Source organism: Pelodiscus sinensis, chromosome 11 (genome assembly GCF_052426305.1).
Source record: "Pelodiscus sinensis isolate ZL-2025 chromosome 11, ASM5242630v1, whole genome shotgun sequence".
NCBI classification, from domain to species: domain Eukaryota; kingdom Metazoa; phylum Chordata; order Testudines; family Trionychidae; genus Pelodiscus; species Pelodiscus sinensis.
This window is the reverse complement of record NC_143062.1, coordinates 50,965,575-50,980,179: the sequence shown is the minus strand read 5'-3', so window position 1 is coordinate 50,980,179 and position 14,605 is coordinate 50,965,575. Positions and strand designations below refer to the sequence as shown.

General features: G+C 52.3%; 1 long non-coding RNA gene across 2 annotated transcripts in view; it reads left to right on the top strand.

The window, feature by feature from the left end:
• LOC112546377 (uncharacterized) overlaps positions 1–14,605 on the top strand; it is a 304,389-nt gene that overhangs the window by 286,999 nt on the left and 2,785 nt on the right. Inside the window, exon 4 of one of the 2 annotated variants that reach the window (XR_016350462.1) lies at positions 12,966–13,199. This is a non-coding gene — a long non-coding RNA (uncharacterized LOC112546377). Of the gene's footprint in view, positions 1–12,965; positions 13,348–14,605 lie in introns of both variants that reach the window. The other variant, XR_012906422.2, reaches the window with a different exon arrangement.

Here is a 14,605-nt window from a genome sequence, read left to right as displayed (position 1 = left end):
GGAATGAAGCTTGGGGCACTGCCTGTAAAGCGACCGCACCTTGGATTTCAGCCACTCCGAGCTCCAACAACACAATCGCTGTTGAGCGTCAAATTGGGGCTTTCGAGGCCTTTGACATCAGAGCTGCCTCGGCCAGAACTGAGCAGCAGCCTCTTCAAAGGTGCAAAGGAACAGACGTTCCAGCCCAGACTCAAACGGGGCTTATTGATTTTGGCAGCAACTGAAGGGTTTCTGGAGCGACATTGACTTTCCCTGGGCGCGGTACAGAAAGCAGCGTGGTTCTTTGGGGCAGTGTGAGAACTCGGGCCCGTGTGAGACATCTGCCCTGCAGTCTGGTGGCGGCGGAGAGGGTCTGCACCATTAGACGCAGCCTAACGAAGCGTATCGGCGCTCCGCTGGCCCCTCTCAAACGCACACGCCGACTCTCTCCTCCTTGGGCGACGGCCCCTCGGGGCGGCTTTCCTTTTCCTTTTCATTCCCCGGGAGCAGTGACGTTTGGCAGGAAAACCTCACTGAGTTTTCATTTCAACCGACTGCGGCACCAGGCAGTCAGCAAAAGGCTCGCAAGCCCCGCACGCCGCCTCGCTGCACATCGCTTTCCCTCCCTCCTGGATGTTTAATTGATATCCTCCTCTCCTCCGGCTTCCTTGCTGTTGCCTCTACAGCCATGCGCACTTCGGGTGCAGCGTGGATACAGAGAGTGGGGGCTGAATGTCCCGTGATGCCCACATGCGTGATCTGTAAGCTTACATGATACCGGACAGCGTGTGGCTGCCGGCAACGCAGGAGCATGCAGCTTCTGCTCAGGGACGCTGATACAGTCATAGCGGCATTGGCCTTGTGGATCTCTTCATTGGACGTGGGGACCATAAAAGCTCTTGGTTTTCCAATGTCCCCGTTTGCAAAGCCCCACACAGAACTCACCCTTGCACCCCAACTCGCAGCATTACAGTAACTCATCAGGTATTTTACTAGCAGATGTGGCGCCTTGACCAGAGCGGGGCAAATTATGGCGCCTGCCGGCCCATCCGACCTTTGTATCTTGTCGGGCTCTGTCCGCTGGGGACTCCTCAGCCCAGACGCCCAGTTCCTGGAGTGCCGTCTTCTCTCACACAGAGCCAGGCTCTGGGACTTCCCAGGATGGGAACCCCCATGCGGCACCCCCTGTGATATGGCGGCGTGCCCAAGTCCCTGCCAGTCTCCCTTGGGCTACACCCGTCCTCGCCAGGATGCCTCCGCCCATCGCTGTGCCTGGGGCGGCCGCCTTGGCAGGACCCCAGGAGAGTCCGGTACCAGCCCCCCGTAGGGCCCTCCCTGCTCCGCACCACATCCCATGAGTCTCTCCTCACCCACCTCCTGCCATCCCTTCTGGAACCCGCCCCTCACACCACACCCCATGCGTCCTCCCGTCCCACCGTGACCCGCTGTGCCGTTTCCATACCCAGACCCCGCCCTCGGGACACAGGGGTTGCTCACCCCTGGCCTAGACAGCTCCGCAGAGCGAATTCTCCCCTGACCCCGTGCCCTGCATCCCACATGTGCAAACCCAAGCTCTTTAGCAGGGACCAGTCCAGCTCCTTGAGTCAGGCCTGTTCAGTCTTCCCAAAGTGCTGGGCTATGGAACGTAACCACAGGTGTATTTCCCAGCCCTTGCGGTATCGATAGCGGCTATTAGACCAGGGCCACGTGGTCTGGCTTCCTCGCTGCATAGTCGTCTTCTCGCTGGGAGGAAGGGGTGCTGACAAAGAGATTTGCAGCGAGCACATTTGTAATTGTCTCCTGCTTCGCTGCTTACGGCATCATGATAGTGGCTCATTAGCAAAATATATTTCAGTGTTTATGATGGCTATAGGCATGTATTGATCTTAAAAATGAACACACTATAACACAGCACAGTGGGTAAGCGGAGGCCCTGAGGAAGGAGTACCCAATGCCATTGGGAGACCTACATGCAAGAGATATTAGACAAGAGACATTTTTGTGAGGAAAATGCCTCGGGGCAAGTCACTTGGCACAGGCTGATGCACGCCTAGAGACAACCAGTTTACCTGCTTGGAGCGCACGGGGGAAGTCCACAAACGTGTCTCTTCTGCTTTCCCTGTCAGTGATTTGCATCACTGGATTTTATTGCGGGCAAGACTGCCGGGCCGCATGCTGAGTTGGTACCAGTCTGGAGCGACGCTGGTTTGTACCCCTCAGGGTCCGGCCCGCGGCCTTCTCTTCTAATAACGACCCTTAACAAACACACGGGAAGCGCTGGGAAATATCCACCCTGCGTCCCCTCTTTGCTATTTTGTGTATTTCTCGTGTCCGTGTCTTTGCAATCGCCTTACCCCTCAGAGGTCTCTGAGGTTCGCTCGCGGGGCAAATTTGCGACATCGTAAGGAACACGTCATTGTCCTCCAGAGACTGAGCACGGTCCCCAGCGCAGACCAGGCCTGATCTGAGGCATGCCAAAAAGTCACGGGTTTTTCTATAGGGCAATATGACAACTCCATGGTATAATGAATTACACACAGCTGGCTTCTCTCTGGCCTAAGAATTCTGCTTCATTATCCCCCCCTCTCTGCTATCTCTTAGGAATCCTGTAGCCAGCCTCTGCTGGCAGGCATATCGGCTTATTCACAGAGTAAAGTAACAAAGTGATGTGGCACTGAGTGCAGGATGTGCTTTATTTGTGGGTAACTGAGTGTGTAATGGGGGACAAAGCGTCAGGAGTCCGGGGCTTCGCTGCATTGTCTCTGCTGCCTTCTTATTTTTCTGCAAACCCGAGGAACAAAGACGTTCCCCCTTTATAAGCGTCTCCAGGCCAGGCTCCGGGAGAGCTGGTGTCTGTCGTGTGGCGTGCCCCCCAGATCTTTGGGGGTAACAACGTCTGCCAATTTTATGTGAGCAATCAACTGCGAGTGGCCTTGAATGGGGAACCCCAGGTGCGTCACTTGTAACTGGTCCCTGTGAGCCAGCATGCTGCAGGCTGCACAGGCGTTCCCACCAAACACGTCCACCGGGTCCTGTTGACTTCAACAGGCAGTAAGGAGAGCACTCCACACCTTGTGCAGGGTACAGAGAGTGGGGCCGGTCATGAACTTCGCCCCCATAGCAAGCAAATAACCGGATGCACTTCAGATGCCAACAGGGCTTGACACAGAGGTGGCTTTCATTTTTTAAGCGAGTTTTTTTTCTCGGATGCAGTTGAACTTGCTCGGCCTAACGTTTGTATCGCCGTGGTGCTGGGAATATGTCGAAAATTCCTTGCCTGTTTTGCTTTGCTTTTCCCCACTACGATGAGAGGTATCTTTGTGCCATCAAATATCTCCTGGTTTGATATGAAATCTAGTGCAACTGTGGCTTTTCATCAAATTAATATCCCAGAGTCAGATACCTAGAGGCGGAGCGCCCAACCGTCCTTGAAATGAGAGGCTGGGAGGGGGATGAGAGGCCTTTGGAGCACAGTGTTGGGATGAAGGAGTTGGTCCTCACTCCGATTGGTTATACCCAGGGGATTGTACAGGATGGGTGACCCCACAACTGGAACCAGTCCAAAGCCGTCTTAAAGGTCTTCGGTGAATTCTCCAGCGGCTAAGGCGGGTGTGCTCCACAGGGTGTTGTGGTTGGAAAACCGGAAGACCATTGTGTTTCGAGGAGTTAGTGAATCTTCCCAGTTCTCATGTCTGCAAACTAGTAAACAGGCTTCGGCCTGCTGCTAGCAAGGAAAATTCCCAGCTAGCTCGCTTGCTAGAGAGATAGGCTGTGCCGTATCTCGTCGCATAGTTTAGATAAGCTTCAGGGGGGACACGCCTGTCCATGGGATTTTCCTCACAGGGGCAGGTGTTCGTTTTGGTTTCTTCTTCAGCACAGGGTTAGTTGCTGCTTTTAGAATTGTGTGTACAGGCAATATATCGCTTAATATTGCCCATGCCCTTTGGACCTCATTCCACGAGGAGTAACCGTTAATTCGAACTAAGGACTTAGTTCGAATTAACGTGTCACCGCCGCGTGTAGCCGCGCGGCAGTGAGTTTGGGCTAGTGAAATTTCAAAATGGCGACCGGACGGGAATATGCAAATAAAGCCCGGGATACTTAAATCCAGGGCTTCATTTGCAACTCCGGTCGCCTCATTTGCCTACCTAGCTCGAATTAATGAGCTAGTGTAGACATACCCTAATTAACCTTGCATTTATTCGCATTAAGCCATTTGTGTCTTCTTGGTTGCCCACCAAACCTGAGAGCAGTCTGGCTGGCCCAGCCTCTGAAGTAAAACACAGGGCCGGTCCTAACTAATTGGTTTAAAAAAAATTAGTGAACAAAAATTTGTCAAGCAAAAAAAAAAAAGGGAAGGGGGGAGTAACCAGGAAAACCTGGAGGAAAGATTCGGGAGGTCGGGCTGCAATGCAGTCACAGTCCCCAAGATCGGCTCTGTCGGCGGCTCCTTGAAAATGGCACCCTGGGTGACCACCCAGCTCGTCCGCCCCTAAGACCGGCTTTGGTGCTTCAGAAGCTCATTCACTGCACAGTGCAGAGGTGTTTGCTTAGAATCGAGTCCCAGTTAGTCCCAAGTTCCCAAATGATAAGTCCAATTCTGTCTCATTTCCAGCCACCTGCATTTCATCTCCAGCGCCTGAGACGTTTGCAGTGGGACACGCGCTATGGGGGACGGTCTGGCCACGCAATGGGACTGGTCTGTGTTCCTGCTCCAGTTCTGCGAGTCTAGGAAATTGCCAGTGTTGTCTTCAAGTCATCATTGTCAAGTCCAAGTCGAGACTTCAACTGTAGTGACTTGAGACTCAAGTCGAGTCTCGAGTCCCTAAAGTCACTTTCGAGTCAAGTGCCAAGTCGAGTCTCAAGTCCTAATTTAAAAAATGTCAAGTCACTTTTGTACAAGCCATCGATATCGATAAATAACAATAATCCCCATCTGTTTTCATTTCTTAACATACATCGTACTTGCCGTATTTGCTAACTACTAGTAGCCCAGCTCGGAGGTGGGGCCGCGATCGCTGCTCTGGGCGGTTGGTTACTAACAACAGCGGCATTTTCGAACAATTTTGTCACCACGTCGATTTAACAAAATTAGCAAGTCTCAAGTCGCGTCTCAAGCCACAATGAACCTGAGTCAAGTCTCAAGTCGAGTCACCGAGGCGACTTAAGTCCGACTCGAGTTCAAGTCGTGGGACTCGAGTCAACAACTCTGGAAATTGCACCCGCCAGGAAGGAGGAAAAGGGCAAAGGGGAGATGCATCTGTGGGCTCTCTTCCCAGCGTTCCTCACTTCCCAGCCTGCTCCCCATGCCCGGTGCCGGAACCCGTTCTGCTCAGCTGCTCTGTCTGGACGTTGGCCCTGGGCGAGGGGCTTTCAATTCCGCATGCCGTGCTGGGGGGAGACAGGTGGAGGGGCGTATCTAAGAGGGTGGCTTCCATCCGCCATTGACTAGGAGGCCAGAGTTGAGTCTCTGCAGCCGTTTCAGCACAATTGCGAGTGTGGCTCGACCTCTGGTTCTTCTGGGTAACTGGTCTCAGTCTCACGGATGCTGTATCCCCCCCCATCTGACCGACTCCTCTGCTCATGTGCAATGATGGCTCTAGCCCCTACATCCTTCTCTGGGGCCCTGCTTGCCTAGGTGCAGTTCCCCGTTCCCGGGGTGCCTCCTGCATGTGTGGGGGCTAAGGTGAGGCTGTGCATTTGGAGCAGTGAAAACCCATTGTGTTGGCACGGGTCCAGCTTCCCAATCACTCTACATCACTGCCCTGGCCCCGGCCTGCTTTCCCCCTCTGCTCGTGTGTGGTCACCCATGCGTGCTGGCGGCAGCGAGGTCGTGTTTTCTTCCAGTGCATTGTTACCGGTTATTTAAACGGTTAGTTGCCGAGAGCCCCTTTCGAGCCTTGTTCCCAAGTACCCGCCCGTCTCGGATTTCCCCCCCTTCCACGGTCTGCTTGTTGACGTCACCCCAAACTGCACAGAGTGTCCCGGGTTCCGGCGTTCCGTGGATTTAGACTGCGGCAGGCTGGGAGGCAGGAGAGGAGACGGGGGTAAGTTGCCTTCGTGTGTCAGGAGTTGCTGAGTTTCTTTCTTAACATGGAAGGGATGGGCAGGGGTCACCCATTCGCTTGGGTTGCTCCAGCCCTGCCCAGCAGCCCAGGACTGGCTCTGCACCCATCTGGGGCCCTGAGGTAGCCCAGGAGGAGGCTGGGGCAGGAAGCCCATGGCTGTAGGACCCTGGATTATTAGGCAAAGGCTCCTGGACGGGGACAGGGGATGGTTGGAGCCCATCAGCTGGCCAGAGGCCCGGGTGGGGTCTGGGGTTGGATGGAACCTGTCAGCCGGCCACAGGCCCCGGAGGGCCTATAAGAGGGGAAATCGAGGGCAGGGCCACGTGCTAAGCATGATGAGGGCAGAGCAGGCTGGGCCCTGCGTGGGATGCTGAGCAGAGGGGATCTGCAATGCAGCCGGATCTGCCCCTGGCAGGGCGCTGGCTAAGGTTACCAGGTAGGTTTAGAAAAAATACCGGATACACTTGATGGGGGGGGGGGGAGACCGGCTGGGAGGGGGGCAGGGCTGGCCGGAAGGGGAGCAGGGGCAGCATGGCTGCCCATGGGAGATGGGTGGGGCTGGGGTGCGGGGCTGGTGGGCTGGAGATCAAGGGCAGCACGGTTGGCCCAAGGAGATGGGGGGAAGGGTCGGGGGCTGCGCGGCTGGCCACGGGAGATGGGAGGGGCCATGGGGCGGGGCTGCTGGGCAGGGGGGCAGGGCAGCGTGCCTGTCCCAGGGAGATGGGGGGAGGAGAACTGGCTGGCAGGAAGCAGGGGTGGACAGGGGGGTCGGGGGCAGCGGAGCTGGTCAGGGGAAGGGGGGCGGGACTGACCCGGGCACGTGCAGATCCCAGGGCGCCGTCAGTCCCGCGCACGGTCCGGAGAAGCGCGTGTGAGTCCGGCTGCGGCTCCACCCCGCGCTCAGGAGCAGGGGCGGGGCTTCTCCTCCTCCCCAAGGCGTCAGACACAGCCCGGGCCCCAGCGCCGATCGCGCCCCCTCCCAGCCACTCCCCGCCCCAGCCAGGCTTCCGTCTGGCGCCAGCCAGGAATCCAGGAAATACTGGACAGTGCACATGTCTGTTATTTTCTGGATTTTTTTACCCGAAAGAGGCCCAAAAACGGTAGAAAACCGGACACCTGGCAACCCTCGGCTGGCTAGTGGAAGTTGGGAAGGAGCTTGGCTCTGTCGCGGGCCGTGGCTGGAGGAGCCCCTGGGGCTCTGTGTCGCCGCCTGGGTTTGCGGCTTCCTTTTTAGCTGAAAGCTGCATTGAACGCCCTGCTCTCCCCGCCAGCCATACGGGGCCTGCGGCTGCTTGGTGCTGGTGGAGCCGGCCGCTCCCTCTGTCCCCGGCCATTTCTAATGCAGTCAGCGCCTCGCAAGCACACGCCAGGCCGCCGCCCTTTCAAACTCCGGTTCCCGCTGGGGTCGTTCTGGCTCCTGCCCGTGTCCTTGGTTTGCCTTTTGCATTTCTCCCCTCCTGGAGCAGGGGAGTGGTTGAGTCAGTTTCCTTTTTTGCTTCTGGTCAGTTTCATGGCTCGGTGGCCACCGAGTAGCCAGAGGCAGCATGGGGAAGGCTGCGGGAGCAGCTCAGATGTTTGATGCCGTCTCTTGGAATTGATTCTTTTAAAGGTTTCATTAAAACATGGTGGGTGCTGGCAATGCCTTTGTGGGTGGGCACAGGCCAGGCCTCAGAGACGCCAGCTCTCTTCTCACCATCTCAGGGGTGAATTTAATCAGAACAAAGGGAGAACTAATTGCGGATTGTTGACAAACACTTCACTAGATGCCCAGAAAGGCCCGTTCGCGTCATGCCATTCCTGGGAACTCCTGCCAGGCCACTCGCTGGACTCCTGGGGGCGGGAGAGCTGATCCCCAGGCCGGGAGAGGGGAAGGGCTCACGGGGGACCCCTGCGTGCCCATGATCCTACCCACCGTCCCTTGCATATGACTCTCCTTCTCACTGCCCCCTCCCGCCGGGCTGTGCTGCTCTCTGGGCGCTGGTCCGGAGGCCGAGGGGGCAGGCAGGGCTGCGCTGTTCCCGTGGGGAGGGCAGGCCTGGCCTTGCTGGGGGTGTGCAGTGGGGAAGGGGCTGGACGTGACAAGGGGGCGCAGGGACAGGGCTGCTCCTGTTGCTGCCCTGCCTCTGCAGAGGAAGGCGTTCAGCCTCCGAGGTCCTCAAACCTCCCCTCTGCCAAGCTCCCTGTGGGACCCGTGTCCCAGTGCTTCCTGATCCACACAGCGGGGAGGAAACGTCCCCATCTCCCCGGTGATTCCACGTGGACCATTTAGTGTCTTCTGCAAGTCTTCTCTCCCCGCTCGTCTGGCAGGCTAACGAGGGCCCTGGCTGGCCAGCACTGGGGTGGGTCTGCCAGCGTCGTGGTGTTCCAAGCCGCTCCCATAGGGGGCGTGGTGCTGCGGGGGGGCCCTATGGATGGGAGGGGCGACTGAACCCCAGCCTTTCTGTATGTGTGGGTGAATGAGCTCGCTAGCCTTCGAGCTGCCTCCAGCCATTCAGGTCAGCTCCTTGGAATTGCAGCGATGGGAGCTCCCAAACCTCCACCACAGTCCAGTGGGCTTGGGACTAAGGGGCCTAGGTCCCTATGAAAAGGGCACCCTGGGAGCCTTTGAAGTGTTACACCTCGGCGCGCAAATGATGTCAGAAATTGCACCATCGCTTCTGAGACGTAGCGTTGGGCTTCTTCTCCCCGCCCCGTATCAGACGTCCATGCAGAGCCTGGGCAGGGGCAACTCTGTAGCGCTCTGTTGTATGGGAAAGGTTTCGCTATGACTTTCAGTGCGCAGCAAACCGACAACAATCTACCTCTTTCGCCTCACTATTTTTCCTCCCTATTTCACAAAGTAGATTGGAGGGGAAAACCCACAAAATCCAGAGCTCGTTACGAAATGAAACCAAACTAATTATTTTCTTAATTTCTCTCAAGGGAATGTTCAGTCCTTGTCCTATACTTGTGTCCTTGCGCATTGCAACGCACACCCTTGAACATTTACACCCCCTCTCCCAGTGCTTGTAGTGTGCACACACGAAACCCACGGGGGCACATGGGTTTTGCCGACACACAGGCTGGCATTCGCGCAGGCCAGGTGTGACAAATGTTACGGTTCGCAGGCAGGGTTTCCGCTAGGTTGGGCGCATGAATAGTGGAGACTTGGTAGACTTTTGCTAAAATGTTGGTTTAAGAAGCTTGTTGTTTGAGTTGGTTTCCAGTGCAGGTGGTAAACATCTGTGACGGACCGGGCCGTGTCTGGGCACAGCTGAGGGTGTCCGCTCAGGGCGAATTGCTCAAATCCGGGGCTCCTTACAGCCCCCAGACTGGTGATCTCTCCAAACAGGCCACAAACCAGTCTCAGAGCGCTTCAGCAGCCTGCCTGAAGCCTCACGAACAAAACCCCTCCGACACCCCAGCAATATCCGTGCCCCAGATGGCCCCGGGCCTCATACACAGGTGGGGGGTCCTAGCACCCAATCCCACCTACCCCGAACAAGTCCTGTCCAGTTCCAAGAAACCAGCCACAGATCCCTGGTCAATTTACCCTCTGGATCTTACCCACAAATCACGCTGGGCCAATCCTTTAGAATCTATATCTAAAGATTTATTATCACAAGACAGAAAAGCATGAGAGTAAGATTGTTAAAGATTAGTATGTTACATGCACCAAATCTCCCAGTCCTTGATGCAGGCTCTAGCAGAGATGTTACAGCTGCTGGTTTAAAAGTCCTTGTTGCACATCCTATCATCAGGATGGGTTCATAGGTCTTCCGGACTCTTCGATCCCTGCAGTGCTGCCTCTGGGATGAAGTGCTGAGCTGAGAACAAAATGGCGTCGACCGCATGGCCTCTTTATACCTCCTTCCTGGCCTCTTCTAGTATATAGCTGGTCACCTGGCCAGAGGCCAATCTCTGTGTTCCCTGCTGGCTGCTCTCAGGTGACAGCCCCCATTCTTTAGGTGTGTCCATAGCCCATTGAGAACCATTGTTCCACAGGGCCTCGGTAATTAGCATGTCCACAGGCTCGGCCCTGCCCAATGCTTAACCACATGCAGGGAAATCTTCAGTGTCCACACAAGTACATGCTAATAATTGCATACACAGACATTATACAAACACCAGAACAGCGTACATAGGATTATCAGATAATAAGCTTCTATTCAATACCTCACATGGCCCCCTCCTATACCATTTTTGGGGCCAACACCCCCACCTATGGGTGCATCAGGGATCTGGCTGCTCCCCTCAAGTTCCAGCAACGTGACAACATCACTCCATCATCCCCGGGTTAGTAATGTAACCTGTAATCAGTGGAGTCTCAGTCCTTCCGTGTCTTAACTCCCCATCTCCAGTTTTATAGCACCTTACAAAACTGTCTCCAGCAATTAAGAGCCTCACTTCCCAGAATGCAAATTCTCCATGTGCTGGAATTTCCCCATGGCAAACCCATAACAACTGTCCTTCCTCCAAAGCTGGAAGGTATAATGGTATTCAGTTCTTTCTTAATGAAGCTGCTTGCCTGTTTTCAATGCTGAAGTGAGAAAGCAGAAAGGCATGGAATCCATACCGAATTTTTAGTTCCATTTCGTAATAACTTAAGAGGACCGAAGGCAATGTGAAGTGGGATGGAATAAAGCAGAACTATTATGATGCATACATTAAATAATTCATTATTAATTTTCATTCTTATTCTGGCCTTTAAGGGCTTTTGTCTAGTTTGTGGGCAAGACTGGTTGTCTCTGGTTTATATCATGTTGTTTTAACTTCCAGCTTTGGAGAAATTCAATTCACGAGTGCAGCGGAGTTAATAATCAGCATGAAATGCGCTTCAGGATAAATTTCTTAGTGGACAAACATTGCTGATCGCATTTCTCAGTTACTTAATGGGCAGCAGTGTCATCAGCAGACGCTACCTGCAGTGAATGCAGAGGGGCAAATTAATGTTATCTAATGTGATCAGATTTTTAGGGTCAGATTGCCTGCCTGGTGGAAAAAGAATGACAGATGACTAGAGTTTATTGTGGCTCCGTGTTTGCCAGCAGGGCTGGTGGAAGCTGGTTTGGCTTAGTTTTTTGGAGGGAGTGGTTATACTCTGTGAGACCTCTGGGAATTTTTCATTTGGAATTGCTGAATCATTAGCCAAAATTTCAGCATTACAGTTTTCAGCTCCAACGTATGAAAATATTAAAAACCTCCAAAATATTATCTTTTCCTAACTTTCCTTTATCAGTATATAGCGAAAGTACCCAGTAATTTAGGGTGATGATATTAAAAGTCTAGTTCTATCAGTAATTTTACTGTGATGCTTCATTTCAAAATATACCAGAACCGTGTGAATAATGACCACTTTCTTTGCACTTTTTTTGATCCTATATGGCTGTATTGTGCTCTTAGCTCCTATACAGCAGTGTAAAGCTGCAGTTCACCGATTGGTTGCACAAACTGGTTGAGATTTGCACCAAAATAACTTTAGGGTGCCTCTACACTGCTCCGTTTTTCTGGAATACGAGCTGTTATTCCAGAAAAACAATACTAGCGTCCATTCAGCAATTGTGTTATTTCGAAATGACGGAGAATTTAATCCGAGGGTTCGGATGGGGGCCCAAAACCCCTACCAAATCAATTCCAGACACCCTTCTTAAGCAACCAGCTTTATTCAGGAATGCATTCCAGGGCAAAAATTGCCAGGATACTCAGGAACAGTTTCTGCAATTGTCCAAACAAAAGGCAAGGTCTTTGTACTACCTTACATGGTAATTACCCCTTTTTCACTGACCCCTTACAATTGCATGCATATACAGGTCATGCCCCTTTGCACCAAATTCCCTCCAATCATTATTTGTCCCCTCACAGTCCCTTTGCAGCTCTTACAACAGGTTCAAACCAGTTCCACCTACCCCCTCCTTTTGTATACCTGCATTCAAGCACGGACCTCTTTAGAAAGACCAGACTTAACATCCAGGTCACACAGAGGTCATACTGACAACAAATTAAGTTTATCCTTCAGAAAGAAAATCGAAATAATGGAGGGCTTTTTCCAACGTTGGTAAACCTCATTCCAAGCTCTTTCGGAAGAAGCTGTGTATGGACGCTCCACTGCTGCTATTTTGAAATAGCCCCTCCCCAGCGCCGTTCTAAGTTATTCCTCCCCAGTGCCTCCTGGGGCTCTAAATCGAAATAGCGCATCCACATTAGGGGAGCCTGCCTCGGACTCATTTTGAGGCTTCCCTGTAGTGTGGATTCTCTATTTTGAAATAAGCTATTCCGGAAGATCTCTTGCAATGTAGATGTACCCTTAGGGTATGTCTAGACTACAGGGTTTTGTCAACAGAAGTTTTTGTCAAAGAGCATCTAGACAGCAGCCAGTTCTGTCGACAAAGCAAGCCGCATTGTTGACATAACAGTGTGGACGCAAAGGACAGTGTAGATGCAATAATGCCTTCTATCGACAGAACTCTGTCAACAAAAGGCGTTATTCCTCGTAGAATGAGGTTTACATATGTTGACAAAACTGCTGAGTTTTGTCGACGTTATGTCGACATAACTCAAAGGCAGTGTGGACGCAGGTATAGTTTTGTCGACAAAAGTCCACTTTTGTCGACAAAACCCTGTAGTCTAGACACACCCTCAGTGTAGAATTGGTCCATTACATCTGCAGAGACTTTAGTGTGGATTATGCATCTACCAGTTTTTTACAGTAAACCAAAAAAGCAGCTGTTGTTTAAAGGGTTAGAATGAATATTTTACTCTAGGGTGAGGTTTTTCTTTCCCCACCTTGCTGTACACTGTGGGGATGAGAAGATCAAAGCAGGAAACATGCCAAATGCTAGCAGACAGATGTCGTGCCGAGACACAGAATTATGCCAGGACAGACAATGTAACTGAATACTATGATACTAAAATCTTCTCCTATCTTCCTGTCTCCTGCAGGTCTCTAAGTGGCAGCTCTCATGGACTGCATGGGGGAAAAGCACAGAGTTGGGAAGAAGAAATTGACAAATGAGCAGAATGAACTTTTTGATCTAGAGTTTTGGTTCAGTTTGCGGCAAAGAAGAGAACCATGTCCACATTCCACACCTGTGCGTTCTGTTTTGGTTGGGACCTTGATCTGCCTCCCCTTATCTCATTCTTTCAAATGTAAAGACCTGTCCTTCCAGAAGGAAGGTAAGTCACAGAGAAGGGTCTCTGGTTAGCATTGAAGGACTGTTTCTGCCTTCAGACAGAGTGAATCTTCAAGAAGCTAAGTATCGAATAGAATTGCTCAGAGCCTGCAGTGGAAGCTGTGTGTTATTTGATGGATCACCTGGACAAAGTAGGTACAAAACCGATCAAATCTCAGGGGCGCCGTGTTGGGTGACAGATGGCCATACTGTCAGTTTATATTTTTTTCACACCGCTTTAGGAGTTTACTGTGTTTTTTACAAGGTGTTTGTTTTCTTTCTCCCTTGTAATAGCCGGTTTAGCTGACAACATACTGATTGTGCTCCTCTGATCTCTGCTCACTAGGCCTGTATTTTCAATATCTGCTTTGTATAAACATAAAATGTGCAGGCCACATCAAATAAACTAATTAAGGATCAGAACGAGACAGTGTCAAAATGCTAGACCTAGCCGAGGCAGATTAGGCAGTGCTTGAGAGAGACAGATCTAAGAACTAATGGGTTGCCATAGTAACAGGTGAATCAATACCCCTCGATTGGTCAGATAGTTGACAGTAATTTCTGCTGGGTCACAGATTCAAGAAGATGAAGAGCCGCCCTCTACAGCACAAGAAATCTCTGTGAGCTTTTTGACAACGGAGCAGCCTGCAGAGTTTGTATCCCGACAATAGGAATGCCCCAGGTCTGGCTGTTTACCTCTGCAGAGGTAATCCGATATTGTCCGAGGTGGAAACCATGACATTTGTCCTCGTGTGTGAGCTCTTGCAGCATGGGCTTTCGAAACCGGCTTTCACGCTGCTTCCCTTTAGGCTTGTCAGTGAGGGGCTTCCAGGATCGAGCAGCGTGAGGAGATTCGATTGCAGCAAAGACACCTTTCAAGGCTCTGGTTAAAGACACAGGCAGCTCCCCTTATCCACGCAAACATCTGGATGGAGTCCTGAGGCGTTTTAGTTTGATTAGGGAGAAGGGGGAGCCTTGTGGGTAAGGCGCTGATCTGGACGCCGGAGTCTCCAGGTGTGACCCCGGACAAGTAACTCTCTCTCGCTCTGTACCTTCCTTTCCCGCCTCTAAAGCAGTGTTTCTTAAACTTTTTAAGACTGAGGAACACCAAACAATATTTTTTTTTCCTGAGGGACACCAAAGATTTTTTGTTAAGCAAAAAAAAAGTCACCTGTCCCTTTAAGGGTGGCCATTTTGAACTCTGTTGTTCTCTATGGTACACCGGTGTGCCACGGAACACAGTTTAAGAAACACTGCTCTAAAGCAATCGGGCCTGTGAGTTGGCTGCTTAGTCCGTAAGCTCGTTGGGCAGAGAGAGGGGGCTCCGTGTGTGCCATGAGAAGCATCATGAAATGACCAGAGGAGAACCCTGGGAAACCGTAAAGGGTATCACAATGGAGTGGCAATGGG